Source organism: Macaca nemestrina, chromosome 16 (genome assembly GCF_043159975.1).
Source record: "Macaca nemestrina isolate mMacNem1 chromosome 16, mMacNem.hap1, whole genome shotgun sequence".
In the NCBI taxonomy this organism is placed as follows: Eukaryota; Metazoa; Chordata; class Mammalia; order Primates; family Cercopithecidae; genus Macaca; species Macaca nemestrina.
The window spans coordinates 32,577,080-32,597,061 of record NC_092140.1 but is presented as its reverse complement, the minus strand read 5'-3'; the positions used below and the strand labels follow the sequence as shown (position 1 = coordinate 32,597,061).

Here is a 19,982-nt window from a genome sequence, read left to right as displayed (position 1 = left end):
ACATGGTGCCCTGTGTCCCAGCTGCTTAAACTCCAATCGTGGCTAAAAGGGGCCAATGTACAGCTTTGACCATTGCTTCAGAGGGCACAATTCCCAAGCCTTAGTGGCTTCCACATGGCATTGCGCCTGCAAGTACACAGAAGTAAAGAATTAAGGTTTGGGAACCTCTCCCTAGATTTCAGAGGATGTATAAAAATGCCTGGATGTTCAGGCAGAAGTCTGCTGCAGGGGTGGACCCTTCATGGGGAACCTCTGCTAGAGCAGTGCAGAAGGGAAATATGGGGTTGGAGCCCCCACACAGAGTTCCTACTAGGGCATTGCCTAGTGGGGCCGTGAGAAGAGGGCCACTGTCTTCCAGATCCCAGAATGGTAGATGAACTGAAAGTTTGCACCATGCACCTGGAAAAGCCACAGATGCTCAATGCCAGCCATGAAATCAGCTGTGAAAGCAGCTATGGAGGCTGTACCCTGTAAAGGCATAGTGGCAGAGCTACCCAGGGCCATGAGAGCCAATCTCTTGCATCATCTTGATCTGGATGTGAGTCATGGAATCAGAAGAGATTATTTTGAAGCTTTAAGATTTAATGACTGCCTCACTAGGTTTTGAACTCACGTGGGGCCTGTAGCCTTTGTTTTGGCTGATTTCTCTTATTTGACATGGGAGCATTTACCCAGTGCCTGTACCCCCATTGTATCTAGGATGTAACTAACTTGCTTTTGATTTTACAGGCTCATAGGCAGAAGAGACTTGCATTGTCTCAGATGAGACTTTGGACTGTGAACTTTTGAGTAAATGCTGAAATGAGTTAAGACTTTGGGCAACTGTTGGGAAGGCATGATTGGTTTTAAAATGTGAAAAGGCATGAGATTTGGAAAGGGCTAGGGGCAGAATGATATTGTTAAGCTTTGTGTCCCCACCCAAATCTCATCTTGAATTGTAATCCCCAGGTGTTGAGGGATAAACCTGGTGGGAGGTGATTGGATCACTGGGGGAGTTTGCCCCATGGTGTTCTCATGATAATGCATGAGTTCTCATGAGATATGATGGTTTTATAAGTTTGACATTTCCTCCTACACACACTCTCTCTGTCTCTCCTGCCACCTTATGAAGAAGGTGCCTGCTTCCCCTTCTGCCATGATTATAAGTTCTCTGAGACCTTCCCAGCCATCGGGAGCAGTGAGTCAATTAAACCTCCTTTGTTTATTAAATTACTCAGTCTTGGGTAGTGTCTTTATAGCAATGTGAAAACGGACTAATACAGATAATTTAGTCCATTTACATTCAGTGTAATCGATAATAAGTAAGGAATTACTCCTGCCATTTTGCTATTTGTTTTCTGGTCTTTTCTTCCTTTTTTCTTTCCTTCCTGTGTTCCATTTAGTGAAGGTGATTTTTCTCTGGTGTTAGAATTTGATGTCTTGCTTTTTATTTTTTATTTTTTTGTATCCTTTGCATGTTTTCACATTTGTTGTTACCATGAGGCTTGTAAATACCATCATATAACCCATAATGTATGCTGGTAACAACTTAACACTGTTTGCATAAACAAATAGAAAACTAATACAAATTCTACATCCTATATCCCCCACATTTTAGCTTTTTGTTGCTTTTACTTATATCTTTTTTTTTTTTTTTTTGAGTTGGAGTCTCGCTCTGTCACCCAGGCTGCAGTGCAGTGGTGTGATCTCGGCTCACTGCAAGCTCCACCTCCCAGGTTCACACCATTTTCCTGCCTCAGCCTCCCGAGTAGCTGGGACTACAGGCACCTGCCACCATGCTTGGCTAATTTTTTGTATTTTTAGTGGAGATGGGGTTTCACTGTGTTAGCCAAGATGATGTTGATCTCCTGACCTCATGATCCACGTGTCTCAGCCTCCCAAAGTGCTGGGATTACAGGTGTGAGTCACTGCGCCTGGCCCTCTTTTACTTATATCTTATTGTAGTATTTGTGCCTTGAAAAGTTATTGTAGTTATTACTTTTGATTGGTTCAATGTTTATTCTTTCTACTTAAGAGTACTTTATTCCTCTTCCTGTGTCCAAGTGATCTCATTGTTCACAGGAAGGGGAGCATCACACACTGGGTCCTATTGTGGGGAGCGGGGAGCGGGGAGGGATAGCACTAGGAGATATACCTAATGTAAATGACGAGTTAATGGGTGCAGCACACCAACATGGCACATGTATACATATGTAACAAACCTGCAAGTTGTGCACATGTACCCTAGAACTTAAAGTATAGTTAAAAAAGAGTACTTTACATACTAGAATTAAGTATTATATTATTCTGTATTTGTCTGTGTACTTACTATTACCAGTGAGATTTGTACCTTCAGATAATTTCTTATTGCTCATTAATGTTCTTTTCTTTCTAATGAAGTACTCCCTTTAGCATTCCTTATATGATGCACCTGGTATTGAGGAATTTCCTCAGCTTTCGTTTATCTGGGGAAGTTATTTCTTCTTCATGTTTGAAGGCAAGTTTTACCACATGTACTGTTCTAGGATAAAAATGGATTTCCTTCAGAATTTTAAACATATCCCAGCACTCTTTCCTGGCCTGTAAGGCTTTTCAGACTTTTCTACTGAAAAGTCTTCTTAAGTTGTATTGGAACTTTGTAATATGTTATTTGTTTATTTTATCTTGCTAGTTTTAGGACCCTTTATTCTTGATCTTTGGAGATTTGATTATTAAATGCCTTCAGGTAGTCTTCTTGGGGTTAAATCTGCTTGGTGGTCAATAATCCTTTTGTATTTCAATATCGGTATCTTTCTCCACATTTGGAGATTTCTCTGTTATTGTCTCTTTGAATAAACTTTCTAGCCCTCTCTCTCTACCTCCTCTTTAAGGCCAATAACTCTTAGATTTGCCTTTTTGAGCCTATTTTCTACATCTTGTAGGTGGGCTTCATTGTGTGTTTTTTTGTGGGGAGGTTCTCTATGTATTTTTAAATAGCCTGTCTTCAAGCTCACTAATTCTTTCTTCTGCTCGAACAATTCTGCTATTAAGAGAATCTGATACATGCTATAGCATGTGAATTGTATTTATCAACTCAATAATTTCTGCTTGATTCTTTTTCATTACTTCAATTTATTTGCTAAATGTAATTGGTGGAGTTCTCAATTCCTTCTCTGTGTTATCTTAAATTTCTTTGAGTTTCCTCAAGACAGTAATTTTGAATTCTCTGTCTGAATGGATTGGTCCCTGGTGCCTTATATAATTTATTGGTCGAAGTCACGTTTTTCTGGAAGTTTTTGATGCATGCTAACTTTTTTAGTGTCTGAGCATCGAAGAGTTAGGTATGTGTTGTAGACTTAGCAGACTCAGCTAGTTTGTACCTGTCCTTTTTGGGAAGGCTTTCCAGATATTTAAAAGGACTTTGGTGTTGAGCTCTAAGCTGTATCTGCATTAGGGGAAACTCCAAGCCCAGTAATGCTGTAGTACTTGCAGGATCATAGAGGTAACGGCTTGATGGTCTTGGATAAAATTGAAAAAAAATTCTCTGCATCACCAGGCAGAAACTCTTCTTGTCCTTCTTTACTTTTTCCCGAACAAATGGATTGTCTCTCTGTTTTGAGCCATCTAGAGTTTGGGGTGGGATGAAATGGGCACCTCTGTAACCACAGCCTCTGGGACTGTGTTAGGTCTGACCTGGCGGCAGCACAGCCAAAACCCACTGTAACAACTACTGGCTACTGCCTGTGTTCGCTTATGTCCCTGGGTCTCTACAAGCAGCAGGTAGTGAAGCAAGCCAGGCCTCTATCCTTTCCTTCAGGGTGATAAGTTCCCTTAGGCCCTGGGAGAGTCCAGTATTACCTTCTAGGAGCCAGGGACTGAAGTCATACAGCTTAGAAGTCTACCTGGTGTTGTATTACAGTGCCGCTGAGCTGGTACTCAACTATGGGAAAGAATTCTTCTCACTCTTTCCTCCTTTTTCCACAGGGAGAAGCACTTCACCTTATGGTAACCAACACCACAGGCTTATGGGGAGTACTGCAAGGCAATGAGAGCTGTTCCCTTGAGCCCCAAGTGCTCTTCAGTCGTCTTGTGATGAATGCTGTCAGGCCTAGGACTCACCTTTCAGTGCAGTGGACTCCTCTCTGTCCCAGGGCAGGTCCAGAAATGCCACCCAAGAGCCAAGGCCTTGAATTCAGGACCCCAAGAGTCTGCTTGGTGTTCTGACCTATTGTGGTCAAGCTGGTACGTAGGATGCAAGACAAAGTCCCCTTTATTTTTCCCTCTTCTTTTCTCCAGCAGAAGGCGTCTCTCCTAGTAGCCAACACAGCTGGGATTGTGCTGAGTCTCACATGAAGCCTACATGTCTTGGAGTCTCACCCAAAGCCCACAGCATATGACATGAGTATCATTGCTGGTTATTCAGACCCCAAAGGCTCTTTAGTAAGTAGGTGATGGATCCTGCCAGGACTAGATTCCTTCCCGCAGGCAATGGGCTCCCTTATGGCCAGGATGTGTCTAGAAATATTTTCCAGGAACTAGGGCCTGGAAAGGGGGCCTCATGGCTCTGACAAATTTCTCTGGCCAGTATTCCAGTGATATACTGAATAAGAGTGCTGTTGGATTCAGTTTGCTATTATTTTATTGAGTATTTTTGCATCTTTGGTCATCAAGGATATTGGACAGTTGTTTTCTTTTTTTATTGTGTCTTTGCTAGGCTTTAGTATCAGGGTGATGCTGGCTTTTTAGATAACTTGGGAAATAGTCCATCTTCAAGTTTTTTGGAATAGTTTTAGCAGAATTGGTACCAGCTCTTCTTTGCATGTCCTATAGTATTTGACTATGAATCCAACTGGTACAGGGCTTTTGTTGATTGATTTTTTAAAAATACTGCTGCAGTTTCAGAACTTGATTTTGGTCTGTTGGGTTTCAATTTCTTTCCCGTTCAATCTTGGGAGGTTGTGTGTTTCTGAGAATTTATTTTCTCTATATTTTCTAGTTCGTGTGCATATAGGTGTTCATAACAGTCTCAGCATCTTTTGTATTTCTGTGAGATAGGTTGTAATGCCACCTTTGTTGTTTCTGATTATGCTTATTTTAAACTTTTCTCCTTTGTATTGATCTAGTTATTAGTCTATTGATCTTGTTTATTCTTTCAAAGACCCAACCTTTGGTTTCACTGACCTTAAATTTTGGGTCTCAATTTCATTCAGTTCTGCTCTGACTTTAGTGATTTTTTTTCTGCTACCTTTGGGATTACTTTGTTCTGTTTTTTTTCTAGTTCCTGTAGGTGTGACTTTAGATCATTAATTTGAGGTCTTTCTAACATTTTAAGATTGGTGATTTATACTTTAATCTTTCCTCTTAACACTGCTTTTCCTACAGTCCATAGATGTTGGTATGCCATTTCTCTGTTTTCAGTTATTTCAAATAACTTCTTAATTTGTGCCTTACTTTGTTGTTCACCTAAAAGTCATTCAGGAGAAAGTTGTTTAATTTCCATGCAATTGTGTGGTATTGAGAGATCTTCTTGGTAATCGTTTGTATGTTTCTTCCACTGTGGTACAAGAGTGTGGTTGGCATGGTCTTTCTTTCTTCCTTTCTTCCTTTCTTTCTTTCTTTTTTTTTTCTTTCTTTCTTTCTTTTTATTTCTTTCTTTCTTCTTTCTTCCTTTCTTCCTTTCTTTCATTATTGAGGCTTGCTTTATGGGAGACTGTGTGGTCAATCTTGGAGTATATTTTGTGTGCAGATGAGTCTGACAGGTGAAGTACTCTGTAGAAGTCTATTAGGTTCAATTAGCCAAATGTTGAATGTAAGTCCAAAATTTCTTTGTTAGTTTCTGCCTTGAAGACCTCTTTAACACTGTCAGTGGGGCACTGAAGTCCCTTAATATTATTGTGAGGTTGTGTATGTCTTGTTGTGGGTTTAGAAGTACTTACTTTATAAATCTGGGTGCTCCAATGTTGGATGTGTATATATTTAGAATAGATAAGCCTTCTTGTTAATTGAACACTTTATTATTACATAATGCTATTCTTTATCATTTTTTATTATTGGATTAAAGTCTGTTTTGTATAATATAGTCATAGTGACCCCTGCTCATTTTTGTTTTCTTTTTCTTTTTTCTTTTGAGATAGAGTTTCACTCTTTTTGCCCAGGCAGGAGTGCAATGGCATGGTCTCAGCTCAATGCAACCTGCGCCTCCTGGGTTCAAGTAATTTTCCTGCCTCAGACTCCCAAGTAGCTGGGATTACAGGTGGCTGCCACACCCAGCTAATTTTGTATTTTTAGTAGAGATGGGGTGTCACCATGTTAGTCAGGCTGGTCTCAAACTCCTGACCGCAGGGGATCCACCCGCCTCGGTCTCCCAAACTGCTGGGTTTACAGAAGTGAGCCACTGCACCCGGCCTTGTTTTCTTTTTATGTGGTAGATTTCTTTTTTTCTCAGTTTACATCAACCCGTGTGAGACAGGTCTTTTGAAAATAGAAGATGGATGGGTCTTGTATTTTTATCCATCTTGCCACTGTGTGCCTTTTAAATGGAGGCATTTAGAGTATTTACATTCAAGGTTAATATTGATATGTGAGGTTTTAATCCTATCATGAAGTTGTCACTGGTTCCTCTGTAGTTTCTACTGTGCCATTGCTTTATAGGGTCTGTGGGCTATGTATTTTAGTATGGTTTTGTGATAGCAGGTTTCATTCTTTTATTTTCACATTTAGAACTCCCTTAAGGATCTATTGTAAGGCTTTTTTCTTGGTAACTAATTCCCTTAGCCCTTGATTGTTGGGAAAAGGTCCTATTTCTCTTTTGATTATGAAGTTTAGTTTGGTAGGATATAAAAATTCTTGGATAAAATTTTTCTTAAAGAATGATGAAAATAGGCCCCCAATCCTTCCTGGATTGTATGATATCTACTGATAAATCCACCGTTAGCTTGTTGGGGTTCCCTTTATACATGATCTAACCTTTTTCTCTAGCCGCCTTTAAGAATTTTTCTTTTACATTGACTTTGGAGAGTCTGATGACTGTATTCCTTGGTGATGTTTGTCTTCTACAGTATCTTGCAGGTATTCTCTGGATTTCTTGCACCTAGATACCAACCTCCCTAGGAAGAGTTGGAACATTTTTTTGGATTATTTGTTCACAGTATTTGTTTTTCTCCTTCTCTTTCAGCAATACCAAATAATTTTTAGGTTTGCTTACGTTGTATTACCGCAAATTTCTCAAAGACTTTGTATATTTTTAAAAATTGTTTAAAAATTTTTGTCTGATTGTATTCGTTAAAAAGACTCGTCTTCAAGCTCTTAAATTATTTATTTTTCTTGGTCTGACTGTGTTAGTTTAAAACACTGGTCTTCAGGCACTTAAATTGTTTCTTTTTCTTGGTCCAGTCTATTGCTAAAGCTCTCAATTGTATTTTGAAATTCCTTAAGTGAGTTTTTCAGTTCCAGATGCTCAGATTTATTTCTTTTTAGAATGTTTATCTGCTTCATCATTTACTAGATTGCTTTAGAAGTTTCTTCATGTTAATTTTGTTTGTGTTGTCTTGGATCTTTTTGAGCTTCCTTGCAATCCATGCTTCAAATATTTATCTATGATTTCTCAGTTTCCATTTTGATTACATTGCTGGAGAGCTCCTGCAATCCTTTGGTGTGTCATTACATTTAGCTTTTTCATGGTGCCCAAATTCTTGTGCTGTTTCCTTCTCATCTTGGGACATTAACATTTACAATTTTGTAATTATTTTCATACAGGTAGAATATTTTATTTTGGTTTTATTCCCTATATATTTTTTTTCTATTCCTTTCCCTCTTCCCTATAGGATGTGACTCTTGAGAATACTGAGCAGGGTCTTTTGGCTTTGTTTCTATAGCCCTATGCATGTCTGTCACCAGGTTTTATATTGGGCTGTGAAGTTTGACCTACAAGTCAATAGATGGTACTTATAGGTTAACAGCCAGCTGCAGCCAATGTGGCTGAGATATACTTGATCTTGTTACTTAGATAACCTCTCTGTTTCCTCAGGAAATGGGCTGATTCATGAAGTACACAGTGGTCTTAGCTCTCTGCTTAGTCTTGGGGGACTGGGGCCAAGATAGGCAGGGCTGGCCTAGGCAGGTTCACCTACAGGTCCCCCAATTGCCAGCATAAGCACCAAAACTGAGGAAGAATTCAGTGGGTGGGTACCAAGCACCCACAAATGTGTCTAAATGTGGATCTAGGAAGCCTTTCTGGCCCCAAGTTCTCTCCACTGGGATGGTAGCTGGTCTAAACTCCTAATTTTAGAATAGTGAGTGCTCCAGATGCCTGGAGATCTGCCTGTATATCAAGGATAGAGTCCCCTCCATGCACCAGGATTTCTGCATGGGAAGTGTGGGGTAGCTCAGGCCACTATTTGAGGCAAACAGGTGCTCTAGATGCCTAGAGATGGGCCTGGGTTGGAGTAGAGAGGGCCTCTATGCAAGAAGATTTCTGCATAAGAAGAGTAGGGTGAGAGAGGCTGCCAATCCCAGTGAGTAGGTGCTCTGAATGCCTGGATCTCTGCCTGGGCTCACTGCACCACGATGCCGTGAGAACCTCACTACCCCATGATGTAAGCTCAGGAAGAGTGGGGCATATGAGACTGATGAACCAGATGAAAGATTACTCCAAATACTTGGAGGCCTGCCTGGGCATGAAGCAGAAAGCTCCTCCCTGAACCATGATCTATGATCTATGTCTAGGAAGGGTGGAGAAGATGAGGCTGTCATCCAGGCAAGCAAGTGCTCTAGATGCCTGGAGGTATGCCTGGACATGGAACAGAGAGAACCCTACTCACTGCGATCTACATCCAGGAAGGGTGGGGTGAGTTGGGCTAATACAGCTGAGTGGTTGCTTCAAATGCCTGGAGATCTGCCTAAGCATGGAGCAAAGAGGGCCCCACTATACCTTGATTTATGTCCAGGAGGAGCGGGGCACCTCAGGCTGATGGTCTAGGCAAATGATGCTCCAAATGCCTGAATTTCAGCCTGGGGTTAGAGCAGAGGGGGTCTTGATGCACCACTATCTCAGGGAAGCAGGCTGGTAAACCAGTAATAGCACATGCAGACCAGGTCAGCACAAGCTAACCCTGGTGGCAAGTCTTGTTGCCCAGCCAAAATTGCAGCTGTAGCAGCTCCCTTTTGCCCTACGTTTCTGATGAGGGAGAGCAGAATTCAAAGACACATTTCATGTTAGTTTATTTGTTCTTATAATACTATATTTTATTCTATATTAAATGAGAATGAAAATAGTAAATAATGACTCAATGTAGTATCAATTAAATATTGTAATGAAAATGCTTACACAAGTGATCGACAAAAACAGACACTAAATAAATATTGGCAATTATTATTTGCTGGGTCCTCACTGAATTTTCAACTTTTGTTCTTTCCTCTAGGCCCAGTCTTGCTTACATTCTGTTTAAAACTGGGTTAACCTAGCAGTAGTGTGCTATTCATTTGAGAACATAGAAAATAGGAATACACATTCAGTGTATTCAGTATTCAGTACAAATAATTCCTAATCCTAAACACAGAAATTTACGATAAATTATACTTAATAAACACCACGAGTCATGCCAAACCCAGCCTTATTTTTGTTCCCTATCATGACACTAGGGAGACATCTGGCTCTTGAATAGCTCAGTGACACTGACATTTCTGGCTTAGAATTCATTTCCATTAAAAATCATGTTCATATTATTTAAAATAATATGCTGTGACTTTTGGGATCAGCAAAATTATTACTGGTTAAATACAAAAGCGAGCCCATAAAGATGCAAAATAAAATTAATATTATTTTTACATGGCAATCCTTTATGATATTTCCATGGCATATAATTTAGAAGCAGAGGACATGTTCTAACAGAAGGAAAGGGTGCCCTCTTGTGTTTTAGTTAAAAGTGAACAATTTGCTAACATATCTCTCCAACTTATATTTATTAGATTCTCAACTGAAAATAGTTTATAGAATAAAGATTAGACTAAGAAAAAAAGAAAGAAAAAATGAAAGCTACTAGTAGTATAAGGTGTTAAGAAAGCATACTGTATTTATGATGCATTCTTCTTGAGTTTAAATGTAGAAAAGTGTTGGATGAAATACTGTCAATCGATGATCATCTCCTTTTCTATCACCTAATGAAATACGGTTAATCTATCTGTGGAGTTTGCCTCAAGCTTGGAATTGCTAAACATTTATAATAATATTACAGATGTCATTGTCTAAAAATATGTAGATATGAAAATTTTATCACAAAATTTTGATTGTATACATTTCCTTCAAACTGATTTTTTCAATATTTTTAGTAATAATTTTAGCCAGATTAAATTAGAACACAATATAAATTACTCTTTATGCATTTAAAATATTTCACCAGATATTTCATGCATTTCTATGTCCCATTTTATTCAAATCAATAATAATATAATGTATTGTCAATTTTCTCCCTAAATTGAATATATTTCTCTGCAGTTTTCTCCAGAGGGATTTGCAGAGACAGGATGCTATGAAATTACCTCTCCCATGCCCTCCTCAGTACTAAGGCTGAGGTACCTGTCTACGTCAAAAGATGATTAGTACAAATCAGATGACTTAGCCAGGTGATTCTTTACACCATCTCCTATTATGAGTTGAATTGTCCCTTTCCCCAAATTCATATATTGAGTTTCTAACATTCAGCTTCTCATTTAAAGATAAGATTTTTTAAAAGGTGATTAAAGTAAAATGAGGTCACTGATGTGGGCCTAGTCCAATAGGACTGATATTCTTAGAAGAAAAAAAGATTATGACACAGACAGAAGAAAGACCATGTAAAGGCACAAGGAGAAGACAGCCATTTACAAGCCAAGAAGCGAAGTCTCTGAAGAAACCAACCCTGCTGACACCTTGCTCTTGGACTTCTGGCCTCCAGATCTATGAAGAAGTAAATTTTTGTTGTTCAAGCAACCTGAATTGGTTTACTTTCAAATGGCAGCCCCAGCAAACTGATAGGTCCGCAGGGTTCTTTTTCTTTCCACAATGTAAAAGTTTTAAATTCATTTTTTCAGAAAGCATTACTTCCACCTCAATTTTGAGCTCCAATAAACAAAATTTAAACATCAAATGGTGATAAACAGTATAAACTTGCATCTAATACATGATAAACTAATATTAGCAATAACTTTTTTTTTATTGTACTTTAAGTTCTAGGGTACATGTGCACAATGTGCAGGTTTGTTACGTGTGTATACATGTGCCATGTTGGTGTGCTGCACCCATCAACTCATCAGCACCCATCAACTCGTCGTTTACATCAGGTATAACTCCCAATGCCATCCCTCCCCCCTCCCCCCTCCCCACAATAGGCCCCGGTGTGTGATGTTCCCCTGCCCGTCCGGTGGCGCAATCAGTTAGCGCGCGGTACTTATAAGCAATAGCTTTTATTAGCTGGGTCAATGGCTTGCTCTTTCTTCACCATTAAAGTGTCCCTACTATATCTTCTTTTCTCCTGTTTTCTTCAAAGCCAGACAAATTGGCTCCACTTTCCATCAAAACAGTGGGTCCATCTGTCAGTAGAGTACAAAAAGAACAGAAAATCCCATACTTCTGACTGTATTAATCCGTAGCTACATGCAATTTTCACAGTCAATCTCAGTGTGCACATGTAACAACTCACATCTCACTTGCACTTGTAACTATAAATCATGGTGTCAGGGGAAGCAGGCACGAGTAAACCAAAACAGATAAAGATATGTACTCACACACAAATTAACATTCAAAAATCACTTTTTGATTACATAGTTCATAATTTATAAAATTCTTTACTCAGTTTTGATTGTAAAACATAGGGATATCTCAAATAAATTGAGCTCTCTAATTAAATTTCTTAAGTCAGTATTTTAAAATACATTATATTAACTGTATGGGAAGTAAAATAGAAGTATTCAATATTTATTCATTCATTCTCCTATTAATTTGTTGTATTTTCAAAACAAAATTATTGAGCACCTAATCTCTGCTTTACATTAGTAAACAAAAATAGTTAAGTCAAGGAATTATCACTGGGTTGGTCTTAGAGAAAAGCAAAAGAAGTGTAGTCCTTGGTCAGGTAACTCTCTGATGTAAAATGTATTTTCTGCCTGTGTGTTTATCACTCTGTCTGTATGTGTATTTCCCTAACTGGTTGTAGCCATAACATTAGGTAACATGTATAAAATGCTTAGGAATGTTCCTGGCACAAATTAAGTATTTGATAAACTAAGACAGTTAACTCATTAGCATATATAAATTCCACTTTCTACATCCATGAGAAAAAGAAAAATATATTTATTTGATACGGGTGTTGTCGGGATTGAATGAGATAATGCATGTAGCCCAAATTTTATATATACAGTTTAATTAATACTAACCCCACCCCCTAAAAAACTGCATATGATATGAGCATAGGATGATTTCCACAAATTATGTTAACATTAACTGAAAAATTATTCATTTAATTCTCCTTTGCAATTGATAAACTCTGAAGTCTCAAATATACTTTGAATATAAACAACACTGATTTATCAAGCTTTCTGATTATCCTATGGGATGAGAGCTCTATCTAATCCTTTAGAAAAGTGAAACTTTGAAAAAGTGTCTAGTTAGTGGTGAAATGGTATTTTGACAAGACAAATTATTTCTTTTTTTGAGGTAAATTTTAATGCTGAATCAGTAGATTTATTGCACTGATTTTTTATAAGTAAAATTATTACATTCAAACTCATGCACAGAGTATTTTACTGAATGACATTCTGCAGTAAGACCTGTCATGAATATTGCTGAGAGACACAGAGTATAATTCCTACTTGAAACTTAAATTATAAAACTCTCAAGGATCTTCTCAAATGGCATTCAATAAATCCATGCTATGTCTTTGGAAGGGAAATATTTCTAAAGTATATTACACTGATTGTCACTGTTAAATACTTTTTTATTTGTGTGTATGTGTAAGGGTTGCTTTAAAACTAATTTCAGAATAAATGAAAACCAGAATAAATGAAATTACTTTTACCTTAAAAGTTTTCATAGTTTTTTTCTCTTTTTTTTTTTCTCAAGTTGGCTGACTATGGATGTTGGATGCTAGCTCTCCTCAGAAAGATCAAAGTTACAGGCGAATGGCCATGATTTAAATGGAAATCTGAGGGAGTGGAGCAAAGACCTGTTGGAGCATCCATGGGAACAACCTGGGGCACAAAAGAGGAAAGTAGCAAGAGACTGGCAAAGATTGTCTCCCTAGAAACCTGGACCATGAAAAGGGTAAGTCATGGCTTCTCTTGTCTCCTCACCTGTGTGACAATCTGATCTCCAAAGTGTTGGGGAGCCCCTCTGCCCTCACAATCCAGACAAGGATGTTAGTGGTGATGGGACCTTGCTAAGGACAATAAATTGGGTGGTCAGTTCGTGCAGGTATTCCCATACACAAATTGAACTGGCAGGTGCCACACTGGTTGTACATGTACTATAGGCCACTGTTCTCCCCAGGGGACTTCAGCCCTTAGGTTGCCACATCACCAGATACCTCACAAACATAGCCCATGACCTGCTCTGACTTTGACAACCATATGGTGCCAGCAGATCCCTGAAGAGCTGTGGGTTCCTTAAAGATCTAGCCCTCAGTGTGGGCTGCCTTTAGGGAAGAGGGGAGCACAGCCCTCCAATCTGCCTTTGGGACAAAGGAAACATGGACATGGAGTCAATCGATGAAGGGGGTGGAATTGACTGCTGGAAATAGAAATGAGAAAGAGGTTATCTCCTGTTGCCCCCATCCACTGTTGCAGACACAACAGAGTGAAGGGTTGGGCCCATCTCCTGCTCATTACATAAGGCAGTACTATCCTGGCCATAAAGGGCAGACAAATCACAGAGCTGTCTGTCTGCTCTGGACTGGGGGAAGAGGCTTAGCCCTGAAACCTATTTTGTAGTAGCCACCAGAAGGGAATTTCTTTGGTTCTTCATCACAGATAGGAGGCAGAGGACAATGATTATATGAACTAAAGGTCACAAACCCTGCAACAGGGCCCTGATATGAAAGCAGAGCATGTTCCTACTTGCCCAGGATAAGCAGCTAGTGCAGTGCCTCAACCCTGCCCCCAATATCTCAGCATACCCCAATATGCTGATTCCCTCCTTCTCCTATTAGGGTAGGTTCCTCCCCTCATTCACAGGGTCCTGGAGAGTGGGTGGCTTTTACTCTTAAGTGACACCTACTGCATGGAATACTGAACTGTACCACCAATAAAAAACTGCTGTCAGAAGGTCCCAGTGCTAGTGAATGAGATAAGCTTTATGAGACCTGTGCAGTCTCAGCCCTGTAGAAGTAAGTGCATCAACTCATATGTCCAATACATCACTACAACAAGCAGCATGTGAGAAAACCACAACAGAGAGGGTATCCACAACCAAGAAACCTATATAGAGACGTGGCCCCCTGAAAGCACCCAAAAATGAAGCCAAATATTCATACTCAATACACACCACAGTCATATCCTCAAGGGAAAAAAGAATAAAATGTAGAAAATTCCATTCAAATGATAGCAAATAAAAAAAATAAAAGCAACTGTTGCTTCAGATGAGAAGGAATCAGTGTGAAGACACTAGCAGAACAAAAAACCTGAGTGTTGACACCTCTGAAGGAAGACACCAATTCTTCAGCAAAGGATCCTAACAAAAATGAAAATTCTAAAATGACAGATAAAGAATCCAATAGGAAGTACAATGAGATTCAAGAAAAAATTGAAAATCAAAGCAAAGAATCCAGAAAAATGATTCAGGATATAAAAGACGAGATTGCTATATTTAATGGAAAAACAAGTAGAAATTCTGGAATTGAAAAATTTACTAAAGAAATTTCAAAATATAGTTGGAAGCTTTACTAATAGACTAGACCAACCAGAAGAAAAATTTTCAGAGCTTGAAGATCAGTTTTTTGAATTAACCTAGTTAGACAAAAATAAAGAAAAAAAAATTGTTTTTAATTAAACTAAGCTTTAGAGAAATATGGGATTACCTAAGTTGACCAAAGCTATGACCAAAACTTATAAAACATTCTTGAGAGAGAAGAAAAAGTAAGCAAATTGAAAAAAAATATATTTGAGAGAATAATTCAGGAAAATTTCCCTAGTCTTTCCAGAAAGGTAGACACCCAGATACAAGAAATTTAGAGAACACCTGTAAGATAATGTACAAGAAAAACTTCACCAAGACATATGATCATCTGACTATTCAAAGTCAACACTAAAGAAAAAATCTTAAAGGCAGCTAGATAAAAGGGTCAAATCACCTATAAAGGTACACCCATCAAGCTAACAGTGGATTTCCCAGCAGAAACCTTACATGCCAAAAGAGATTGTGAGCCTACTTTTAGACTCCTTAAAGAAAAATAATGCCAGCCAAAATTTTATATCCTGCCAAACTAAGCTTAATAAATAAATGAGTAATCAAGTCATTCCCATACAAGGAAATGCTAAGGGCAATTGTCACAACTAGACTGGCGCCATAAAAAATGCTCAGAGTAGTTCTAAATATGGAAATGAAAAGATGAACTTGCTACAACAAAAGCACTCATAAATGCAAAGTACACATATCCTATAAAGCAAATACACTATTGAGACTACAAAGCAACTACCTAAAAACACTATGACAGGAACAAAACTTCACGTGTCAATATTAACTTTGAATGTAAATGGCCTAAATGCTCCACTTAAAAGATATAGACTGGCAAATTGGATAAAAATAAAAACCCAACCATCTACTGCCCTCAAAGGACCCCTAATGAATAATGACACCCACAAGCTCAAAGTAAGAGAAAAATATGTTATGCAAATAGAAAACCAAAAAGACCAGACATTTTTATTTTTTACTGTATAAAACAGACTTTAAATCAACAACAGTAAAACAAAACACAACAAATCAAAGAAGGGTATTATATAATGATAGAAGGGTTAACCAGCAAGAACATATAACTATCTTAAATATATACACAACCATCACCGGAACACACAGGTGTATTAAAGAACCACTGCTAGACCTAAGAAAAAGAGATAGATAGCTATATACTATAGTGTGGGAATTCAACACCCCAGTGACAACACTAAACAGATCATTAAAGTAGAAAACTAACAAAGAAACTCTGGACATAAATTAAACTCTTGACCAAATTGACCTAATATATAGCTATAGAGCATTCTACTCACCAACTGCAGAATATACATTTTTCTCATCTATGCATGAAACATTCTCCAAAATTGACCATCTACTTGGTCACAAAGCAAGTCTCAATAAATTCAAAAGAATCAGAATCATATGGAGTATTTTCTTAGACAACAGTGTGGAAAAGTAGAAATCAATACAAAGAGGAACTCTCAAAACTACACAAGGACATGGAAAATAAACAGGTTGCTCCTGACTGATTTTTGGGTGAATAACAAAATTGGGGCAGAAATCAGAAAAAAAAAAATTGAAACAAATGAAAATATATACACAGCATAGACACAGTAACCTCCAGGATACAGCAAAAGCAATGTTAAGAGGAATGTGCATAGTGCTAAATGTCTGTATTAAGAAGCTGGAAAGATCTCACATTAACACAAGAAAGTAACATTGCACTTCAAGGAACTAGAGCATAGGAAAGGTAGCATAGGAAAATAAATAACAAAGATCAGGGCAGAACTTAATGAAATGGGACCAAATAAATCATACGATGTATCAACAAAATGTAAAGTTGGTTTTTTGAAAAGGTAGATGGAATTGGGTGTTCTGAAATATGAGATGTAGTCAGCCAACAAGAAGACTTGGGGAAGAATCTCTCAGGTAGAGGGAGAACAAATAAAAGTCTTGAGGTGGGCATTCATGAGCGACTATGAAGGAAGAAACAGGAACCAGCATGCCTAAGAAGAAACAAAATTGATGGACCACTGCCTAGATTAATGAAGAACAAAAGAGAGAATATTTTAATAAGCTCCACGAGAAATGACACCCATGATGTTACAACTGATACCACAGACATATATGTAAGACTATCATTGAACACTATGTTCACTAACTAGAAAACTGGGAGAAAAAGGATAAATTGCTAGATACAACCTCCCATGATTGAATCAGGAGGAAATTTAAATCCTGAATATAACAATAATGAGCTATGAAGTTGAGTCAGTAATAACAAATCTACTCACTAAAAGAGCCCTGTATTGAGTGGACTCATACCTGACTTCTACCAGCTCTGCAAGAAAGGTTTAGTACCCATCTTACTGCAAGGGTTCAAAAAAATTGACAAAGAGAGACTTCCTGATACCAAAAATCTGGCAAGGACCCAAGAAAAAAAAAAGAGGAAACCTCAGACAGAAGTTCCACATGAACAACCTCCAAAAATTTTCAACAAAATACTAGCAAACTGAATCCAGCAGCACTTTAAAAACATAATTCAATAATCAAGTGTTTTATTCTGGGATCACAGGGGTGTTTTAATACAGATTAATAAATCTGATTCATCACTAAACAGAATTAAAAACAAAACCATATGATTATCTTAATAGACACAGAAAAAGCATTTAATAAAATCCAACATCCTTTCATGATAAAAACCTTCAATAAACTAGGCATTGAATAAATATAACTCAAAATAATAAAAGCCATACATGACAAACCCACAGCTGGTATCACATTTAATGGGAAAATGTCAAAAGCATTTTCTCTAAGAATTGGAACAAGACAAAGATGTCCAGTCTCACCACTCCTGTTCAACATAGTACTGGAAGTATTAACCAGAGCAATCAGGCAACAGGTAAAAATAAAAGGCATCCAAATTGGAAACGAGGAAGTCAAATTATCTCTGTTTACTGATGACTAGATCTACCTAGGAAACTTTACAAATTCTTCCAAAAGCCTCCCAGACCTGATGAATAATTTCAGTAAACTTTCAGAAAACAAAATTAATGCACAGAAATCAGCTGTATTTATATACACCAAAAATGCTCAAGCTGAGAACCAAATCAAGAATACAATCCCATTTAAAGTAGCCACAATAAAAATTCCAAGCAATTCATTTAACCAAGGAAGTGAAAAACTTCTACATGGAAAACTACAAACACTGATTTAAAAAATTGTAAATGACACAGACAAATGGAAAAACATCCCATGCTCATGGATAGGAAGAATCAATATTATTAAAATAAATATATTGTTCAAAACAATCTAAAAATTCAAAGCTATTACTATCTAATTCCAATGCCATTGTCATTTCCAAATTAGTACTGAACATAGATGCATGACTGCCCTTCTTAATCTGAGTCATTTACCAGTAATACTGTCATTCTTTTTACTTTCCCCTTATGCATTTTTTAAGCTTTAAATAAGACAAATTAATCCTGCTTGCTTTCCCCAAAAGCCATTATATGCAATATACTTGTGTATTTAGAATGATTATCCTGAGGAATTCCACCTGTTTTGTCTGCTAGTGACATTTTAAAACTCACTCTGAGTGTATCTTCTTGAGATTCTTTTACCCACCACAATTATTTCTCCACTCACTTGATTAAAAAAAAAATAGAGAAAGTTAAGGACCTCACATTACTTAATATATTACAGGCTTCATATATGAATGCACTCCCACTACTGGATTCCTACCTCTTAATTTGTCATCTGTGCCCTTAGTATTTTGTGCAGACCCATGAAACTGTACTCTTTATTATCAGCACCAGACTTTTAATTGCCAAAAGGCAGATAGCCTTAATTTGCTTGTTCCACAGCATATTAGTCCATTTTCATGCATCTGATAATGACATACCTGAGACTGGGAAGAAAAAGAGATTTAATGAACATACAGTTCCACATGGCTGGGGAGGCCTCATATGGTGGAAGGCAAGGGGGAGCAAGTCACATCTTACATGGATGGTGGCAGGCAAAGAGAGAGAACTTGTGCAGATCTCATGAGACTTACTATCATTAGAAAGACCCACCCCGATGATTCAATTACCTCCCAGTGGGTCCCTCCCAGTACATGTGGGAATTGTGGGAATCACAATTCAAGATGAGATTTTTGTGGAGATACAGCCAAACTATATCACTCAGTTTAACACAAAAGAAAATGAATAAGTACAGAAGAAAATAAATGGCAAAATGTATAAAGGGAAAATGCTGTGCTAATAATCTATCTATATCAACTTCATTGAATTAAATTTCTATGGAATAAATTATCTTTCCTAAGTACATAGCTTAGTGAGATTGACAAATGTGTGCAGTCAAGTTATCATGACCACAATCAAGATTTAGAATATTTTCATCATCTTAAAAACTTCCCTCATGCCCCTTTGTCATCAATATCTGTAGACTCTTTTGATCTCAAATGCTACTTTGTTTAACGTGATTATAGTTGGGTCTTTTCTAGGATTTCATATTAAGGAGAATATACAGTATATATTCTTTTTGGGCTTGGCTTATTTTACTTAGCATAGTGTTTTTGAGATTCATCTATGTTGTGGTGTGTATTAGTAGTTTGTTTCATTTAACTGTGTAGTAGTGTTCCTTTGGATGGCTATATCAAAGTTTACTTATCTACTCACCGGTTTTAGACAATTATGAATAATACTGCTCTGAAATAAAGACCAGTCTTTGTGTGGGCATATATTTTTATTTCTCCTGAGTAGATAACTAGGAGGGAAACTGGTGGTTGTATGTTAAGTATGCATTTACCTTAAAAAAACAACCAAACCAAAAAACATACAAATAGCCAAAAGGTATATTAAAAGATGCTAAACATCACCAATCATCAGGAAAATGCAACTCAAAGCCACTCTGAGATATCTCCTCACATGTTTTAGCATGACTGTTATCAAAGACACAAAAGATAACAAGTGTTGGGAATGTGGAGAAAATGGTACAATGGTATACTTGTGCTTCAGTGTTGGTGGATATATATTCATAATTATATCCTCCTGCTGAATTGACCCCTTTATCATTTTATAGTGACCTATTTGTCTCTTCTTATACTTTT

At 37.7% G+C, this 19,982-nt stretch overlaps 1 long non-coding RNA gene across 1 annotated transcript in view; it reads left to right on the top strand.

Moving 5' to 3' along the window:
* LOC105481693 (uncharacterized) overlaps positions 1-19,982 on the top strand; it is a 722,106-nt gene that overhangs the window by 654,389 nt on the left and 47,735 nt on the right. The window contains exon 20 of the long non-coding RNA XR_011614711.1: positions 13,052-13,252. This is a non-coding gene — a long non-coding RNA (uncharacterized lncRNA). The remainder of the gene's footprint in view (positions 1-13,051; positions 13,253-19,982) is intronic.